The 18,798-nt window shown below is 38.9% G+C and overlaps 1 long non-coding RNA gene across 1 annotated transcript in view; it reads left to right on the top strand.

The window, feature by feature from the left end:
- Window positions 1–18,798, top strand: part of LOC120441389 — a 62,859-nt gene that overhangs the window by 1,021 nt on the left and 43,040 nt on the right. The window contains exons 3-6 of the long non-coding RNA XR_005614044.1: window positions 1,062–1,149; window positions 3,458–3,589; window positions 9,176–9,269; window positions 9,371–9,431. This is a non-coding gene — a long non-coding RNA (uncharacterized LOC120441389). The remainder of the gene's footprint in view (window positions 1–1,061; window positions 1,150–3,457; window positions 3,590–9,175; window positions 9,270–9,370; window positions 9,432–18,798) is intronic.

Here is an 18,798-nt window from a genome sequence, read left to right as displayed (position 1 = left end):
AATAATCTGGCACTTGTCTAAATTATTGATCAATAGCAACTGATCATTTTATACCAAGGCACAGGAGTGAAGTTGGTTCATTCTGCTGCAGTTTTAGCCTTTGACACTGGCTAATATATTGTACTTATTAATACAAAGAACAAATCCAACTTTAATCTCTGGCTGCTTTTAAAGTCCTCACTGACAGACTAACTTACCTGTTACTAGAATACCTGAGTTTCATTTATATTTGCTGTGGCAGCTGATTAACATAACAAGGATTAAACAGAGGCCTTCCTCACAGCAGACATTATTAAATGTTATTGCAGAAGACATATAGATGTACAGGTATTACTGATGGCTCAGTTCTCAGAATATCTATTTATGGCTCCCATTTTATTTTGTTTTGCAAAACAAAATCATGTCTAGATGGCCAGTGTCAGTTTCGATAGTCATTAAAAGTTTTAATAGCCACATAATAATAAAAAAAACTTGGGCCCAGGAGATAGATTCGAGTCTGTCAGATTGAACACTGCAATCTTTTCACCCTAAATCTGATTCTAAATATTCAAATTGATCACTAATATTGCCAGGGACTAACTAATTGAGCCAAATTTTGAAGTCACACCTGCTTTTGCATATTTTAAATGTACAATTAGGATTTCTCTGTTTCTATTATTTGATCTTGACTTTGTCACAAGCCGCCATACAAAATCCCTTTAACTTGAAACTGAAGCAGCTAAACGCAATCCAGTCACCATTAATTGTATTATTTACACCTGTGCCGTTCCAACTGTGCCATGTCAAGATGTTTTCACTGGAACAGACCAATTAAAGCTGTCATCTTCTCTTATATTTGTCTCTGATTTTTCTGTGTAAGGGAAATCTGGAAACACAAACTAATCCCGCTTTCATACTAGTATAATCAGGAATTACTTTCATTCTTATGTTTTCTCTGACACTGACAGAAATGATAGGAACCATTCATTTACAATAATCCAGATTCTTATTATTTGCTTCCTTCTGCAAACAGACAAATTAGCCACAGTATACAATTTTTATTGATTGTCTTGTTTTTACAGTGCATTAAAATGACAAAGATCCAGTCTTTGTTTTCCTTTTGCTGAAGGATCTGGAGACAATCATATCCTTGGCGCAAACGATTTCCTGGTAAGGAAGTATCACTCAGAAAAAATAAAAAAAGAATTCACTATTGTAGCAACACACATCCATCCTTCTACACATACATCTAGCGGCATGAACATTACCCAAATTCTAAATGCTCACTGTAAGGAGTGATTAAATACAAGTAAATATGTATACAAATCAGCAATCCTAGAAAGTAAAACAAGTTTTAAAACAACAGATTATGTCTGTAAAAAGATGAGTTAATTAATTAATGGTTCTTTAAATTAATGTTTGTAAAAGAAACAATATCACTGTTAGTGCAATCTGAGCCTCATTAGCCTGTAACAGACATACTTTCCTCTATGAATTCACAATGTTTTACACTGTACTTCTATGTATGCGTCTGTTGTCTTCCATTTGTGCTCTATCCCCAAATCACTGAGTTAAATACTTAAGTGAAATCACGTATAATTGGGAAGAACAAGTGAAAAAATACACTCACAAGATCAGTTAACTGAGTAATAAAAGTTCATTTAAATTTATCCAGAAATATTTGTAGTTATTTACTTGAATGCAGAATATTATTTTCATCTGCAGCGTGAATGAAAACCAGATCCTGCTCAAGAAATCAGAAATTGGTTTAGGATACTTTTCAGCCCTCTGTTAATTAAATGAAGTTCATATGAGGTGAAGAGAGAATTACTGTAGCTGTTCAGATGGGACCAATACTGTGTCAGAGATTTTGTTCATTTTCATATTTTTAATTAACAGGCCTTTTCCCTTCGTCTTCTTTCATTTATTTGATGTAGTTTATCTCCTCCAACCATTCATATACAACCTTATTGGATCCCGGGACTTAAGGATCCATCTTTTGGCCACCAGAGAAGCATAACTAATGACAACATTAAAGTGCCTTTGTGAGCGTGGCCATCAAAATGTCGATCAACCAAGCAGGAAATAATGTTGGATTTAAAAATTCAGCATGAATAAACATGTATGTTTAGAATCTGCGTGGCTCATTTTAGGAAGAGTTCAAAGGTGTTGATGTACTTGTGAAACATTCCGATGAAATCACCAGCTCTTCAGAGTTCATATGTGTGGCATGGATGTGAGACTAATGAAAAAAAAAAGACTGTAGTGTGGAGAATCAAGCTAGGAACTGTTGAATTTTCAGCCTTTGAGCGGAGTGAATGACGGTGCCACACAAGACGTCTTCAGGGCACCATCTAATTGAAGCGACATTTGAAGCTTTCCTTGGACTCAGACCTGTCAGACCCATTAGCATCTTCCTAATTGCTGCGCTCCTTGCTGCAGACTGGACAGGAAGCACATGGTCAGCTAGTTAGAACTCACATAGTTTATCTGTTCATTAAGACATTTTTGCCATTTTCTTCAATGAATAGAGCATCCCGGCCAGCGTGACTCACAGCGATTTACTACTTGGCTGGAGATTGTGGCCTGTTAGTGTTTGGGATTGGTGTCACTTTGTGGTGCTGTGTTGTAAAATTAGTGATTGTGGCAAACTATATATAGTTTTAAGTTTTTTCATATAACAAACAAAAAGCTAGTTTTCTTTTTTCAGTCTGTCTTTCTTCAGGAATTTTTTCTGACATTTTTTCCATATAATGTTAATTTGTGCTGAATTGGTTCAGTAAATGAAGTAGATTGGATGCAAAGAAATTTTAAGGACAGCAGTTTTGCACTGGATTAATTATATTTGGTATAGTCCAGCTAAAAATGTGCAAATTGTTTTGCTTCATACAATGCAAATGTAAAGTTTTTTGTTTTGTGGTTGGAGAAACTGATCAAACAATGGAACTACTATTATCAAGGAAACAGTAAATAAATAGTAAATGAGTATAAAATCTAAATATAACAGATAATGAGAATAAATATTAGTTGTATCAGTGACCTCTGCTGTAACTAAATACTGTAAATGTTGTAAGGGGTCTTTGTTGCAGGCTTTGTCTTTCTGATTGGTAATTTGTGAAACCTACCAGTCAATTTCATCTGACTTAACCCAATAACTCTTCCATCTGAGCTCAAATTCAGCTTTATAACCACTCATCAAAGCCCACATGTGCTCAGAAACAGTGAACCAGCTAAATTAAACCGATAAGAAAGCCACTTCATGGGCTTTACATGTGATCTTCATCCCACCTATCCCTCTCTTTGAACTGAGGCCATTTTTTATAGCTTCGCTCAATTTGGCCGCACTATAAACAGACTGATTTACCTAATAGAGAATACAGTATGCATGATGAGGATTCATCTTGGCAGGAGCATTTTGCCCTCTGACTAATCTGGGCTGCTAAATTGTAAGTAACTGTGTTGAACTTGTGTCCTTCAGGCAACAGAGATCAGAGTTCAGCATTCTGGCGTAATCACAGATCACATCTTGTTATGCCTAGTGGACACTGAAAGATGCTGGAGGCTCGCTCATCTTTCTTGTGGAGGGAGACAAAGATCTGACTTTAAAAAGGTAACTTTAATACACTTCACAAAGGTTAGAGATTTGAATTGTGCAGACCACCAGCGTGTGTGTAATTTGTACAGAATTGAGTGAATATGATAATTTGTAGCTTGATATTGAAAAAGAGAGCAAAATATCACCATGGCGTCTCACAGTGCTTGCATCCTCTGTCTCATTTCTTTTGCCTTGCTTCATTCTCTATAAAGGAGGCTCTTAGCATTATTTGACAAATGGAGCACAAACAGCAAAATATGTGTTTAGTACATGCCTCGGCCCGTAGATTAATGACATTAACGAAGTTTCCATTAGCACAGCGATCAGGGGAGACAGAGGCGTCCATGCGTAAATCCACATGACTGAATCACTGATAAAAGAAAATGAAACACATCTCTATGGGCCAAGAGGGGCCAAGAAACGCCACTCCAAATTAGTGTGCGGCCCAATTTGTTGTTACTTCATTAACCAACCAGCATCTGTAGGAGTAGGGGAGGGAAGTTGTGACCCATCTCTTGCCTAAAAATTCCCTTTGTCGGGCCTCTTAGATTAAAAAAAAAAAAAAAAATCCAAGAGTAGGAATGAAGGAAATGTATGCTAGAAAGGAGATTAGGTTTTCATATCTCTGTCCTTAAAGTATCAAATTTAAGATGAAGAGATATTGTTGTAATCTAGGATCGACGAAAACAGTTACTCTTGGACAAGGCAATAAATGACTTTAACACAAAATTATCTAGTTGATATGATTATAAACGCCAACATATATTTTTAATAGTTTTAAAGTATTAAAGTTTAGCTGTAAAAATCTATTTAGCAACTGAATTCAAACAAAAATTCTTCAACTTTTCTAGTCTAATATTTAAGTGAAGACAGCGTGTCATTAATAAATGAAAGAATATGGCTTCAAGTAGTAAAAGAGGATAGGAAAAATATTTATATAAACACTATTGATAGATTGATTTGCAAACAATATTTATAATGAGCTGCTAAAAAAATACTGGATGAATGCTGTAAGATTAAAGTCACAGCACACCAGGCCTGAAGTGCATCAGTGGAGGTTCAGCTCTTATCTGCTGATGGAAACTGGCTGTCTGGGATGGGTAGTTTCTTATCTTCCATGGCCCAGTAATATCCACAGGGGACCAACACTGTTTGGCACCCTGAAATCCTTTTTTCTACACCGGATGGGAAATCAGCCTGGGTGGATCATGGGGGCTTGAGACATGGAGGCCATATGGCTCAGTTTTATTCTCAGTGGAGTACAGGAGTTTGGGGTTCCCAGCTTCTGAATGTACACAGGAGACTTTGACAATATGTGCGGTGACAAAGACATTGTGACATTTTCGGTTTGTCGTTTAGCCATTACTGGCATATCACTGTGGTTGCAGTTTTCAGAACTGTTGAGGTCTATTTAACTCCATCTGTTGATGTGAATGTATAATACGCATACACAGACTAAAAATATCAATGCGTGTTTTGAACTTTTAAACTGCCAGTCTTGCTAAGATAAATTTAATTTTCAAGAAAGCCCAGAGAACAAAGGAAGACATCAGTCAGACATTAAATGAAACCACTCACTCACCTGTCTACAATAAAAAATAACCATACTTAATTAAATTCCAAGTCCGACAACCAGCAATTAACACAACCAATTACAATGAAACCTCATGGAGAAAACCTTCCACAACTGGATGAAAAATCTAGGTTTAGACTTCTGGGATCCATATACAATTAAAAGGACAATACCCGTGTCGACTTTATCTCATAATATTTCAGTGCATAAATATGGATTGTTTAGGTTTAGGTAAATACTGTATTATGTACTGTACTTATGAGATTTAAGTTTAATGATGAATCTGTTTTATAACCTATATTTCACCAGGAAAGCATCATTGAGATTTAAAAATGTATTTTTCATGATTGATCCTGACCAAATAGGCGGCAAAAACAGTGAATCAAAGAGACATAACTAATATTTTTACAAGTAATAAATAATACAACTGTAAGATAATACCAAGAAGCAAGTAAATAATTAAGTTAGTAAATAAGTAAGTAAGTACTGTACCTTTTAAGAATAATGTTTCACCCCTTAAAAGTCAATTTTCGCACTATGAAATTAATTTATTTAGAAGTGGAAGACTTTTGTCTTTGCCGGATGTTAATTATGTTCATTTTGAAGAATAATAAGTTTCCTTCCCCAAAAATTCCCAACAAAAAAGCTCAAAAATTGCTTGACCTTTTAGTATAAGTTGAAAGTTAAATATGAAAACAAAGCTAAAGAACAGTTCATCCTTAAGGCTTGACTGACAGGTCTAAAAAAGGGAAAGGGTGCACTACTGTTTCTGGCCAGCTGAGGACATGCTTTCCTTAGACTGGAAAAAGGGGAACATTTAGCTTCAAGTATTCTCATCCATCCACTGTAATCCAGCATTTAGTTGCAGTTAGAAGTAGCTTTGCTACACAGCCATCCAACAAAATGTTGTTTAGCATCCACAAAGCGTAAGCAATATCAAAAACAAATAATGCTGAATAAAAAGTGTTGGAATGCTAAAGTAGGATGGGACAATACAAACTAAAGAAAGCAAAGTACAGATTAGACAGTTTGAATGTATGTGTCAGTAAAGTAGCTATAACATATGTAGTAAACATACATGTAATAGAGTAAAAAGGATTTTTAAAAATGTGGATGTTTAGAATAAGAATAGACAACGCTGCCACTGTTGGTCACTTTATAATTAAAAAATTGACTTTTACATGCTTTTTAATATTTTGCCCCCGAGCCCGTTAGTGGAGTACATGCAGACAGGAATTTGACCCCACTTTCTGAAGTAACCAAGTTTTCCCACGCAGGTGTAAGCCACAGTGAGGTGAACCTACCACAGCACAATATGTTTAGGACGCAGCCTGAGAGACCTCCATCGAACATCTTTATGAAGTAGATTGAGGACAATTTTCCTGCTGAAAGGTGGTCTACCTGGACGGCCAGGACTGCCTGCCAGCTGCATGTCATTTCTATCAAATGTGGCCTGGGTCTGTCAATTAAGAAAACACAGGGCAATCTGTGGCTGCTGAAAGAGATCCCCTTGGCCTGCTCCCAGGCTGAGAGACGGCCTTTTGTTCCCAGGCATGTCTCACATACTTTTAGAGCCCAGATAAGCTCAGGCTTCATGAAGCCCTGCTTTATATTTGCCCACTGTAATGTCTCTGTGGGGTCAGGGAATATGGGGAAGCACTGTCTGCGAAACGGTAATATCCCCCCTCCCACACACACATTATAGGGTCAGGAATAGAAGCCACAGGTTAGGTGGTCCAGAGGCCTGGCCAGGGGACTTTTTTGCTGAATGATCCCCTCCACCCATGTGCCCACCCTTGATCTGTTCCTACCTCTCATACCAGAGACATAAACTGCACAACAAGCAGGCAGCTTTAGCCGTTTCCTGAAATCGGATAAACAGGTACTCTATGCCGAGATCTGCCAGCGTGGGGGGAAGGGAATTTGTTTTAGTACCAGCCGGACCACCCACAGACAAGAAAACAGGTACATCAAGGTGGCTTGAAATATTAGAAGAGGGCAAAGGGAGGTTTGAGCCAGCAGGTTGAAGGTTGAGAGGGGGCCTGGACTGCTCGATGACTTAGTGTTATTGTGGTTTATCAAAAAGTAAGTCCTTAAAAAAAAGGACGCAAAATACCAGATAGTCTTCTTTGAAAATGCGCTCATACATGAATCACACTGACCAGGCCTGCGTGGAACAAAGGTTTAAATTATGTGTGAATTTTGTCAACTGAGCTCTATCTGTGGACAAGATGATTTCAATTTTCAAGGTTTTATTTGATGGTTTTATTTAGGCTGGGATTATTTCTGACTCTTGATTGTATTAGCTTTGTTTTTGCCTCTAACTGTAGCGACATAACATCCTTATTTGGAGTGACCAGCAGAAGTGAACCTTCATTTTCACTGTTAATGGCTTTTCTTTTCTTCATTTTTTTGGTGGGGGTGAGGTGGGCTTGTGGGTAATAGGGATGTTTCCCAGTAAGTTTTGTATATATCTAGAAAGAAATAGAACTCGATTCAGAAACAAGCTGCTCTTTGCAATCACTCTAAAAATACTTTTTTAAGTGAAATACAAGACATAATAAGATGCAATAACCACTTCATGTATCCTAATATATATAAAAAACAATCTAACATGATAACCCTCTTTGGTTAAATCACATCAGGATGTTGTATTAGAGCCTTAAGTAGCCAGTGAAGTCCCATCATGGAGCTTCAAGCTGAGTGTTTTAGCCTTTTAAGTCTGGGTGTTTTGAAACTGGACAAACGATGGGTGGATCTGACTGATAAACTGAGAAACGGTGCGGGCTCATATAGTAGCCACTTATTTATCATAACCTGCTTTGTAATTCTTTCTGACTCAGATAAAGAGCAAAAGTTACAAAACTGACACTATGGTGTGTTGGATATGGTGTAAAACCAGAGACTGAGACGATAAATTCAGAATGGTAAGCGTCAAAAGAGTCCCCCCCCGGTGGTCATTAGAAAGGATGTAGGTCTGGAATTTCCATTCGTTTTAGATTTTAGACCCAGAAATTATAACCATTTTGTATAGAGAGAGTCCACTATTTTTTTTTTTTTAAATCTCTTTTCTTTTTGTTTATATCATACCCAATATTATAATCAGAAGTTGCCCAACTGATGTGGAAGTACCTGACTACCCTGCACAAAGCCTTGACCTCAATCTTATCCAGCATCTTCAGGCTGAACTGGGACATTGACTAAGAGCCAGACATCAGTACCAGACCTTGCTGAAACCCTTGTAGCGTAGTAAGAGAAAATATCTACAGCCTGTTTCCAAAATCTTCTTAATCCAAGTTTAACAAGTTTACCAATCACATATGGGTTTAATATCAGCTCTCTTCCACACTGGTGACCTGTCCAGGGTGCACCACGTCCCTCACCGAGTGACAGCTAGGATAGTCTTCAGACCACCACAATCATGAATTGAATAAGCGGAAGAAAAGGAATGGATGGATCTCAGTGTAATATTAAGATGTCCACATACTTTTGGTCATGTAGCATTTGTTAGAGGTGTTAAAATAGACACTGTTATTTGCATTGCTTCTTATGTTTTTTTCTTTTAAATGTTAATAGCCGACATGGTGATTTCCTTCATCATTGTCAGCAAATTGCCCATGCAGGAGTGAAGTATTTAACGTCCAGTAGGGGTGTGGTTCCATTAGATAGCTTTAAGACCATGCTGAGTGCTCTTGAAAATTAGTTTTTTGGCAACTTCCTAGGATGCACAGCCTCCCAGCAAGCCACCAAGGCTTTGTCAAGACTGTGCTGGTTTAAGCTTGCAGCTTTTCAAGGCTCCCATTATGCCTGACTCAGTCGGGCAGAAAGCGAAAGAGCCTTTTCTGCAGTCATGTGGGCATACTGGCATTATACACAGTTCAGTATTAGATATTTGTGAGTCATATAAACAGAAGGGAGGGCACTGAGGCTTCGTAAAGAAAAAAAAAACTTTATAATTGGGGAGTTATATAAGTGCCTAAATCCTCCTCCAGGGATTTAATTTTTCCCCCATTGTGTGTTTTCAAAAGCAGGAAGACCTCACAGCAGCGGTGACAAATCCTCTGACACAGAAATCACTGTGGTACAGTTTAAGGACTGTAAATGAAGTCTTTGAGTCTTCAGGTGAGGGATATTTAACTGTCTCATAGTCTTCATTTAAAATTTTGCAGTATATACCTATAACTAGTTACTTTTGCTACTTTTTTCTTTGTATGACAATTAAGAAAATGGAATTACAACAAGCTGAGAAACAATGCCAAGAAAAAAAAAAGTCCTGGAGACAATGTAAGTATCACATGTGATGGATTGGATATATTTAGATCATTTTGATAACCCGCCTTCAAATATATATTTGCCCTCTCCTGAAATCACTCCAGTTTTTGAGTCTACTTTTAGACATTCAAGTCTATTTAGCCTCATGCACCCTTGTGTAGATTTGTTATGGTTCTTTTCTTCCTTCTGTAGCCTCCCCCAATTATAAGCTGTATAGATTTCCCAATGGTGAGTCCCTGTCCTCTCTACACGTCTACAATGTGTATCAGTGTGTTGGTTCTGTGTGTGTGTGTGCGCGCGCGTGCATGCGCAGCTCCCTGTTGGCCCAGATGCTGGGGTGTGTACAGTGTGTAAATCTGGGGCTAGTCGGGTCACTCAGGCATGACCTGGACTATGTCGAGCCTTGTCTTCTGAGTGCCTCCAGCAGTGTTCCCCTCCTCAGTTCTGACCAGCCAGCCTCACAAACAAGGATTTAGGTCATCTTGACCCCCCTTGCATCACCCGTGAGTTTGTTAACGTGGCTGGGAGTCACTGCCTCTGATGGTCTGTGGTTGCAGAGTTCAAGATACAAAAAGCGTTTGCCTTGTGCTTTCTACACCAGAGCATATGCATTAGGTGGTTTCAGTTATTGATTTTGCTCAGCTGTCTTATTTTTTTCTTCAGGAAATCCAAAAATTTGGTACAGCGCCAACAAAATTTGTTACATGTGATGTCTCGGGTGTTTGTAAGCCAACACATACTAATGATACCATTATTTTAGTATATAAGGTGATTTAAGATCACCTGATATACCAAAATAATGGGGACCCCCCCCCCAACCTAACCTGAAGATTTGTCTGTGAATATATTTCAGGATTTTGTAGAACTGTTTAATATAAAAGTTATTCTCCAATCACTGAAGTGTGCTCACTGTGCTGCTGACATAATCTCCTATGAGCCCTAATAACAGACAAAGTTACAGTGCTTAACAATTTTATTAGACCACCTGCAACACGAAGCATAAATATTCTAGAAATAAAAAACCTGTTGATAACTAAAATAATATTTGTATTTATTAGGCAAAAATACAATAAATTCACATTTCTTACCCAAATTTGAGCTGTATAGATATAGTTAGATAGAAGTAAATAACTCTAATTTGGCTTCCTGATCAGAAAATAATAATGCATTTTACTATTTTTTCTACTGTTTTGTCAGAAAGCATTTTTTAGCATTAAAAATATCATTTTGTCTAAAGAGATTACTGGTGGATTAACCATTACAGAAACATAAGTTATTCTGGTAATTACCAATACTGTTTATTCAGGGCAGCTGTGGCATAAAACTTACATTTTTTGGTGGTCTAATACATTTGTTAAGCACTGTAATTTTGCAATGAGCCTTTTTCTGGACTGACTGTTGATGTTATCATAGATTATATGGGAGAAGCAGCCTCTTTCTTATGCTGGTCCTGGCTGGTCTGTAGTACTGTTAGCAGTGTGTCCCCCATTCACAATAGCAGAAGTGAATAAAAAAGTTCTTGTGTTTTATCACCTGTGTGCTGCTTTGTGCTAGGATACCATTATTATATGGTAGCAACACATGCTATACTTTGTGTGGATTTTGGTCTTTTTTGCACCTCCCCACTCCTACAAATACCAACACACCACTTCACTTAAGGGAGTGCAAAGGCCTGTCCTGGAACAGGCGTATCACTAACATTTACATGGTGCCTCTGAAATCAGATTATGTATGGGTTCAATTGACTTAATGGATTTGAGGAGACTAGATCCTATTAATGAATAGGCTGCCCTACGGCACTGCCCCAACCAATAGCAAGCTAATCTGGCATGCAAATTAAATCCTGCCTCAATATGCCTGCCTGTTTAATGCGATCCATTACACAGTTTCACTTATTTATATATACTATTATAAAAGAATAGGCTCATAAACAAACTGAGGGAGGGGTTTGTTCTATAAATGGTGCTGTGCTGTTTCCCCATGCAGAGCCCCTGGGGCTGGTGGAGGCAGCAGTGATATCATCCATTGACAGTCACTGAGGCTGTGGCTGCTAGTGTTGTAGAAAATATGGAATTACACCCACAGCTACCTTAACCTGTAAACGATCAGTCCACCTTTAACCACCAGTTCATTTCATTTCACAATATGTTTTTCCTTTCAGTACAGTCTTTTATTACTGAATTTGCCGTGATTTACACAGCAGGACATGGAGCTTTTTTCTTCTTGGGGTTATATAACACATCATGAGAATATGTTTAGGGTGAGATCTGATCTGTTTCAGATTTGATTATATTTGAAGCATTTAACCCCCTGCGTCTTCTTTTCAGTTTAAATTCCCACTTTCAGTCTTTCAGCTGCTGCACTCGGGTAAATGATTTGACGGCTGCGGTGTGTATTCAAAGTCGTAATCTGGCACATGATCACACTGATGGCTGAGCAGGACATCTGCTAAGGAACTCCAGCATTTCCAGCCTCTTTGCTTGGCTTTTCATGCCTGGTTACCTTAAAGCCCACTTTGTTAGTGTTGGAGGGAATAGGGGTCAGGGGGAGGCCAGATATAACCTGACCCTTACTGAAATATTACAGCCATGTTTACTTCAGTCTCCAGCCGGGAAAAGAGCCTCTAAAGCTGAAAGGCGTGAGGAGGAAAGACAAGGGAGAAAGTGACAAACTAATGAGGGTGTTTTCCTCTGATGATGTTAAATCATTACTCTGCTGGTATTATTTTGGTCAATCCCCTGTATCGTATTGCTTAAACATGTTCCACGGCAGCCTGTAGTCATATGTAACTCTGGCCTTATTGAGGATCAAAGTCTGATTCAATCTGGTTCAACCACTTTCCGAGCATACTTCAGCACAACTGGCTTTTTGAGCAAAATTGAATAAGACGTGAATTGAATAGTTGCTGTTTTTCTGACACGTGTTCCTTCACAAATATAAATAAATAAAGCCTTCCCAATGCAGGTATGCTCGAGTGTGTGCACCTCATTTCAAGCACAATTAACTTGAAATGGAGTGCTGCAGGATCAATAGTCCCCATTTGATCCAGGGGGGTCTGTCACTCCATGGAAATGGCACACATATGGTAATACAGCCAGCTTAACAACAACTTGGAGGATTTACTGTTGCCGTTTTCAGGCCAACATGAATAACAAACAGTGGGCCACTCTTGGGACCCATCTTCTTTTATTCCAGCTTCAATTAATCTTAAAGAGAGATACGATTTAAAGCTAATGAACAGGGGGTAAAACTAATGCATTTTGATAACAAGAGGTGAAAGCATCAGATTGTCTGTAATATTCAGAACCATAGGAAAGGAGTCATGCTGCACAATTCACTGCTATAGGCAGCCTGGCTTTAGTAGTTTGCCTCAGAACACAGCATATAAAGATAAATGAAGACTGAATGACCCTGATGTAGCCCCGTTCCTTCATCATATAAATAACAAAAAGCAAAGCGAATAAAACAGACTGTGCTGGGACCAATTCCCCAATGGGTGCTTATATGAAATGCAACTTTGAGGCGATCTCCCTGCTCAGAATGTAGCATTTATTTGCAGGACTCTGTTTCAATTTAAAGGGAATGGCAGCTGAAGGAGGCACAGGGGACAGTGTCTCATCACCGCCACTTACCTCTCTTATAGGCCTGCAGCCGAGGAGGAAAACCTCAGCAGGCAGCTCCACTTAAACAGTGAAGACCTCCACCAGTCAATGTAATGTGCAAAGCTCTGATAGCCCCCGTATTCTCAATCCTGCTTCACCGTGTGAGTGTTTGTGTTTTTCTAATGCTTAATAGAGCTAATTATTTTATATATTTGGTCTCTGACCACACCAAGAACCTAATATTTTACTTTCACTTTTACTATTCTGTAACAGATATTTGCTTTAATGTCACACGTTAAATAAGAGGACTGTTAAATACTATAAGGATACAGTCAGCAGCTAATTATCTTAGCTAAGCACAAACAATGAATACAGGGTGAAATAGTGTGCCTAGCTCCTTCTAACAGCCTACCAGTAGCTTTATAGCCCACTGATTAACATTTTATATGTGGTTGTTATACTCTAAACAGAGCCAAGCTAGCCTTTCCCCCCTGTTCTCACTGTGTGACACTAAGCTAACTATACTTCTTATTATATACAAAATTACAATAACCTGAGTGTATTGCCGGGATAAAACACTAATAAAATGACTAAGTATGCAAATTTAGTCCAATTCAGACTCCTTGGGTTTGCGGTTATGATCTTAAATGTTAAAGTGAAATTCTAAAGTTCACATTACAACTTAAAAAAGACTGAAGTATGACTTGTCTGGAAGGCTTTCCAGGGAAAAAAACATCTGTCTAAAATCAACATGCCATGGCTTAGGTTTACAAAGTTTCATCTGACCAAACCACAAGACTTCTAGAACAATGATCAAACTGAAGACGTTTGGCCATAATGCACGGCATCACGTTTGGTGAAAACTAAACACAGCATATAAGCACGAGAACCTCATACCTTGTTCAGTGGTCTTGTTCAGTGCTGCCTTTAGGTATTGGACAGGCACATCTTTAATGTTTCTCATGCTATACCACTAGGATGAAATCAGTGTTTTCAGTATTTTTATTCATTATCATCAGCTTTTTTGTTCTTTTGAAACAATAAACAGTGGGGATTGGCTACAACCTATCCTTCTTTTAACAAGAATAAAGAAGATCAGCACATTGTAGTGCTATGGTGTAATGTGATTACAGGGTAAAATGACCTTAAAATGTCATCTAATGGAAAGATAATTTTTTCACAGAGCTATAACACAAGTTCCATACTATAGGTCACATATTCCGATACTGAAAACACAATTAATTATCTTGTATTTTCACCACAGGAATCACTGAGGAACCAGACTAACGAAAACAGTGTGACTTCCTGCCCAAGGACGTTCCTGGGCCTGCTCTTGAAAAGACAGCATACGGACGTTACTTGCCCAAAGGGTTAATGTTGATGAAAAACAAGCAAACATGTCCATAAATAGGTGCTTTCCCTGGAAGAAAGACTTTATATGCTACAAGCTCATTTGAAATTCAGCTGAATGTTTCACACAATGGTCGAACATACAGGGCTGACGATGGGGGGTAAATTAGAGCTCGGAGATGAATTATCAAACAATTAAAAAAAAAAGTGAGGCTGAGCCAAAGGGAAACAGAGCACAGATGATATTGGCAATAGATGGAGATGCGCTTGTCTTTCTGGGTTAAGTCAGTTTATCTTCTGATTTGTTTTATTCTCTAGTGTTTTTTTTTTTTTTAGGGAGGGGGGTGGGGGGGCTGCTATAACAAACCATATTATGGCGTGTTAAAAGTTCAAACCATGGGAAAATCAAAGCTTACTTCATAATCTATTTTTTGGCAATCAGCAAATCAAATATAAAGTCACATGAGCTGACAGCGAGACTAGTAAAACGGCAAAGGATGTGTCCATCCCCACCCCCATTCGTGCTCCAGCCTGCCCTCTGTGTTCCAGCGATACTCATTTTGATTTCAATTAAAGATCCTGAGTGTGACTCTCGGAGAGAAATTGCCTGCCTTTAATTAGGTAGTCTAAGTTCATGGAAGCAATTGTTGTTTCTCCACCACTTTCAATTTGATGAGCCAAGGACTTCCATTTTATAGCTATGAATGAATATAGTTTCATACCCCTCAGGTTCCTTGTCCTGCTAACTGTTTTGCAACCAAACAGCGAATATTACTTGTGTGTTTGTCATTAGTCGCTGGGGGTATGCTGCTGTGGGAATCAATGTGTGTGCGTTGTGCGTTTGCATGCTCTGGACTGCAGGTGGGCTGCTCCATCTGTGATGAAGAGGTCAGTAGCTGGCTAGGACCACATGGTGCTGCGCAGGCTGCTGCCCGCTGGTCAATAATCTATTACAGGACATCCCTCCTCCTCCTCTATGTGACTAATGCACTTCGCAGAGATGGTCTTCCAGAGGTTAATGCTGCTCGGCTGACCCTGGTCCCCTCTGACAAACACTGTCAATGCTTGATTCAGAAAAGCTCTTTCTCAACTGAATATCAGATTGGCCTCTTGTGGAGGTGGCATGAATATGTTTAAGGATTCATGTTTGAGCTCTCAAGTCTAACATGGGTTTTTGAGCACTTTTTATGTAAAGTGCAGTACAGTGTAATTTTCTTCACATACATAAAATGGATATCTGATTATGAACCTTAATTCTTTCTGCTTAAGTTCTGTTGGTGTGATTGGCATGTTCATGAGCTAATGTAAGGCATGAGAAATGAAGATTAACTCTAACTTTATAGAAGAAATTCTTCCAGTTTTCCAGAGGTGAATTAAGTCTTTGGCTCTTGTGTTGGCTCTGTAAACCCGCACATTTGATCCTAAGTCAAACTGATTATCATATCATTTAAAAATACATGTTTTGAGACCATTGGGTGAAGGACTGTAGATTCCTGAAACTTCCCAAACACATGGCTAAAATATTCACCCTGCGTGAATTTGTCAAACTGTTGTAGCTGCTTTATAAATAAAAATCAATAATGATTATAATAATAAGAAGAAACTGCAGTTATCATTGCTTTAAGACTCTTACATACATGTGCACATGTTTCTCAGCTGAAGGAAAAAATAATGAGTAGAGTTAACATGAACGTAAAAATGTCTTTTAGTTTAATATCTGCTGTAAGACCTTTTCATTTTGTGTAAGGTTTTCAGCACATACACATCAGCAGATGTTTAACGTGGGTGATGGTTGTCTTCACTCTGTGATCTTGTGAAGCTGGACCGACTGAGTCGTGTGAGTTGGCGTGGTAACAATTTGCTCTTTCACCACAATAACTCCTTGGACAAGACCACAACCCCTACAGCATATGCAACACATGCAAATCCACTGAAACTGTAGCTAAAAGTCAGCGCTTTAACCTCACGGTTTGTGTGTCATTTCAAATCTAGCATGCTGGTATATGGAGGCGACACAAGGAAAATGATATCACTGTCCTGATTTCACTGTAACTGTCAAGTATTACGTTACTGCACTCAGCTGTGACTGTGGTTTGAGGTTGCAAGGGTGAAAGTATCTCAGCAGAAGATGAGATAGGCAGATCTCTTTATAGGATCCTGATTGGTAAGAAGATCATGTTATTCTCACAACCCTCAGTTCCAACCAATTTGCCACAAATTTTATCTTGCAGGCACTCAAGCATTGCTGGTGGCTTTGTTCCTACTTTTTCTTTTTCCCTTGTCAGCTCCTTTAGTATTTTTTTTTTCTCTGGCTCTGAACAAGATTAAATGTTTATCACTTGTGAATGCTTTTCCACAAATTTCCACCCAAATATATCTTTTTTTAAACAAATGAGCAAGAAAAAGTTACAGTTTGTTTTTCCATCTCATTTGCATAGAGTGATATTTGAGCTGCCATTATGAGGCTCATAAATGAATTGGATCATGGATTGTGAACACTGTGGAGTCATACTGTATTCATAGTTAATCCATAACATTATGGTGATGTCTCTTTGTTTCACTGTTCTGTTTTAATAAATCACCTGCTGCCTCTCCAAGAGGCTGTCATTTGAAATTCTAGCAGCGGGTCTCGTCTGAGTCCGATGAGGACTACAGGCAGACCTCATGTCTGCGTGTGGAGCAGAAGGAAATTAGCCGCACCTGAATGACAAGGCAAAGGCTCCCACCCCCAGAGGGACTGTGATCTACACACAAACTCCCTTTTAATAGACTTACACCTCATTTGGCCTCTAAAGCTTGTTGAAGGGTCCCAGAGGACAGGGAGGTGGGGGGGAGGCCCCTCAGAGGTCAGCCCACTGCTCGCTGTAAACCAGCTGCAGTGAAAGGGAGAGCTTGATTAGATGGCCATTCACACCCAGAAGGGGACCGCCATCCGGAGACAATGCCACATTTTCCCTTGCAAAACAACAGGGACATTTTGTCTGGGCTGTCGTGAGCAATATCTGTTACGTGGAGGATGTAGAGACAACTGGCTGTTGAAACTATAGCCACTTCTGTTTAAAGAAAAATCACTTTTCCCAGTGGGTTTGGAGGAAGCTGATATTGCCTATTTATCTAGGTTTTACTTATTTAGCTAATATGCTGTATTCAACATGTCATCCTGGTGGTAATATGTTACAATCTCTCTCTACTTAGCTCTTTAGTCAAGTTTAATTTAAGATTTAGCGAAGGTATAAAGTATGATATAAAGTAATCATATTAAATTATTTAATAAAAAGGAACATTAATATCACCTTCATGTCTCACACTACTGCTAGCTAAATGTAGTTAGCACAGAGACTGAAAACAGCTAGCCTGGTTCATATCCTCTTATGAAATCCAACTAGGGGCACTTCTCAAGCACAGAGATTAACACACCAATATCTAGCTTTTCCCTTTTAATTGTCATAGTTGATTAATGGATGCTGCAGCCTGCTATGATAGGCTACTATGGCAAATAGCCATCCCTTTCCTACGTTCAAGCAATAACACTTTTACATTTTCCCCCCCACATCGAGGAACATCCTACTGATTTGAGTATGCACTCTTTTACCTTCATAACTGCCTTAATTCTTTATGACATAGATTCAACAAGATGCTGAAAACATTCCTCAGAGTCCATGCTAACATGACAGCATCACGCAGTTGCTGCAGATTGATCTCCCCTTCCAACACATCCCAAAGGTGCTCTACTGCATTGAGATCTGGTGACAGTGGAGCCATTTGAGCAGTTAACTCTCTGTCATGTTCAAGAAACCAGTTTGAGATTATTTGAGTTTTGTCATAAGCCACATTATCTTGCTCGAAGCGGCTATCAGAAGGTTGACTGGTATACTGTGGCCATGAAGGGATGGGCATGGTCAGCAACTATACTCAGGTAAGTTGCAGCATTTTATCAATGCTTAGTTGGTACTAAGGAGCACAAAAGTGTGGAAATGTTCTTGACACTATTACAACAACTGTTGATGCAAGGCAGAACAGATCCATGCTTTCTGATTTGTGTGAAATTCTAGTCTTGCTATCCAAAAGTCAGAGCAGAAATTGAGATTCATCTGACCAGGCAATGTTTTTCCAATCTGCCTTTGTCCAATGATGCTTAGCTAGTGTGAATTATAGTCTCAGTTTCCCATTCTAAGCTGACAGGAGTGTTCTTCTGTTGCTGTAGCTCACTTGCTTCAAGGTTCAGTGTCTTTAGAGATGCTGTTCTGCATACCTTGGTTAATATTAGCGGTTCTTTGAGTTACTGTTGCCTTCTTATCACCTTGAAATGGCCTGGCCACTTTCCTCTGACCTGTGGCATCCACAAGGCAGAGAACTGCTGCTTCCTTGATATTTTGTCTTTTAAAGATGATTCTCTGTAAACCTTAAAGATGGTTGTTAGTGAACAG

Source organism: Oreochromis aureus, linkage group 8 (assembly GCF_013358895.1).
Source record: "Oreochromis aureus strain Israel breed Guangdong linkage group 8, ZZ_aureus, whole genome shotgun sequence".
Lineage (NCBI taxonomy): Eukaryota > Metazoa > Chordata > Actinopteri > Cichliformes > Cichlidae > Oreochromis > Oreochromis aureus.
The sequence above is the reverse complement of the archived record's forward strand: the minus strand, read 5'-3'. Positions and strand labels throughout refer to the sequence as shown.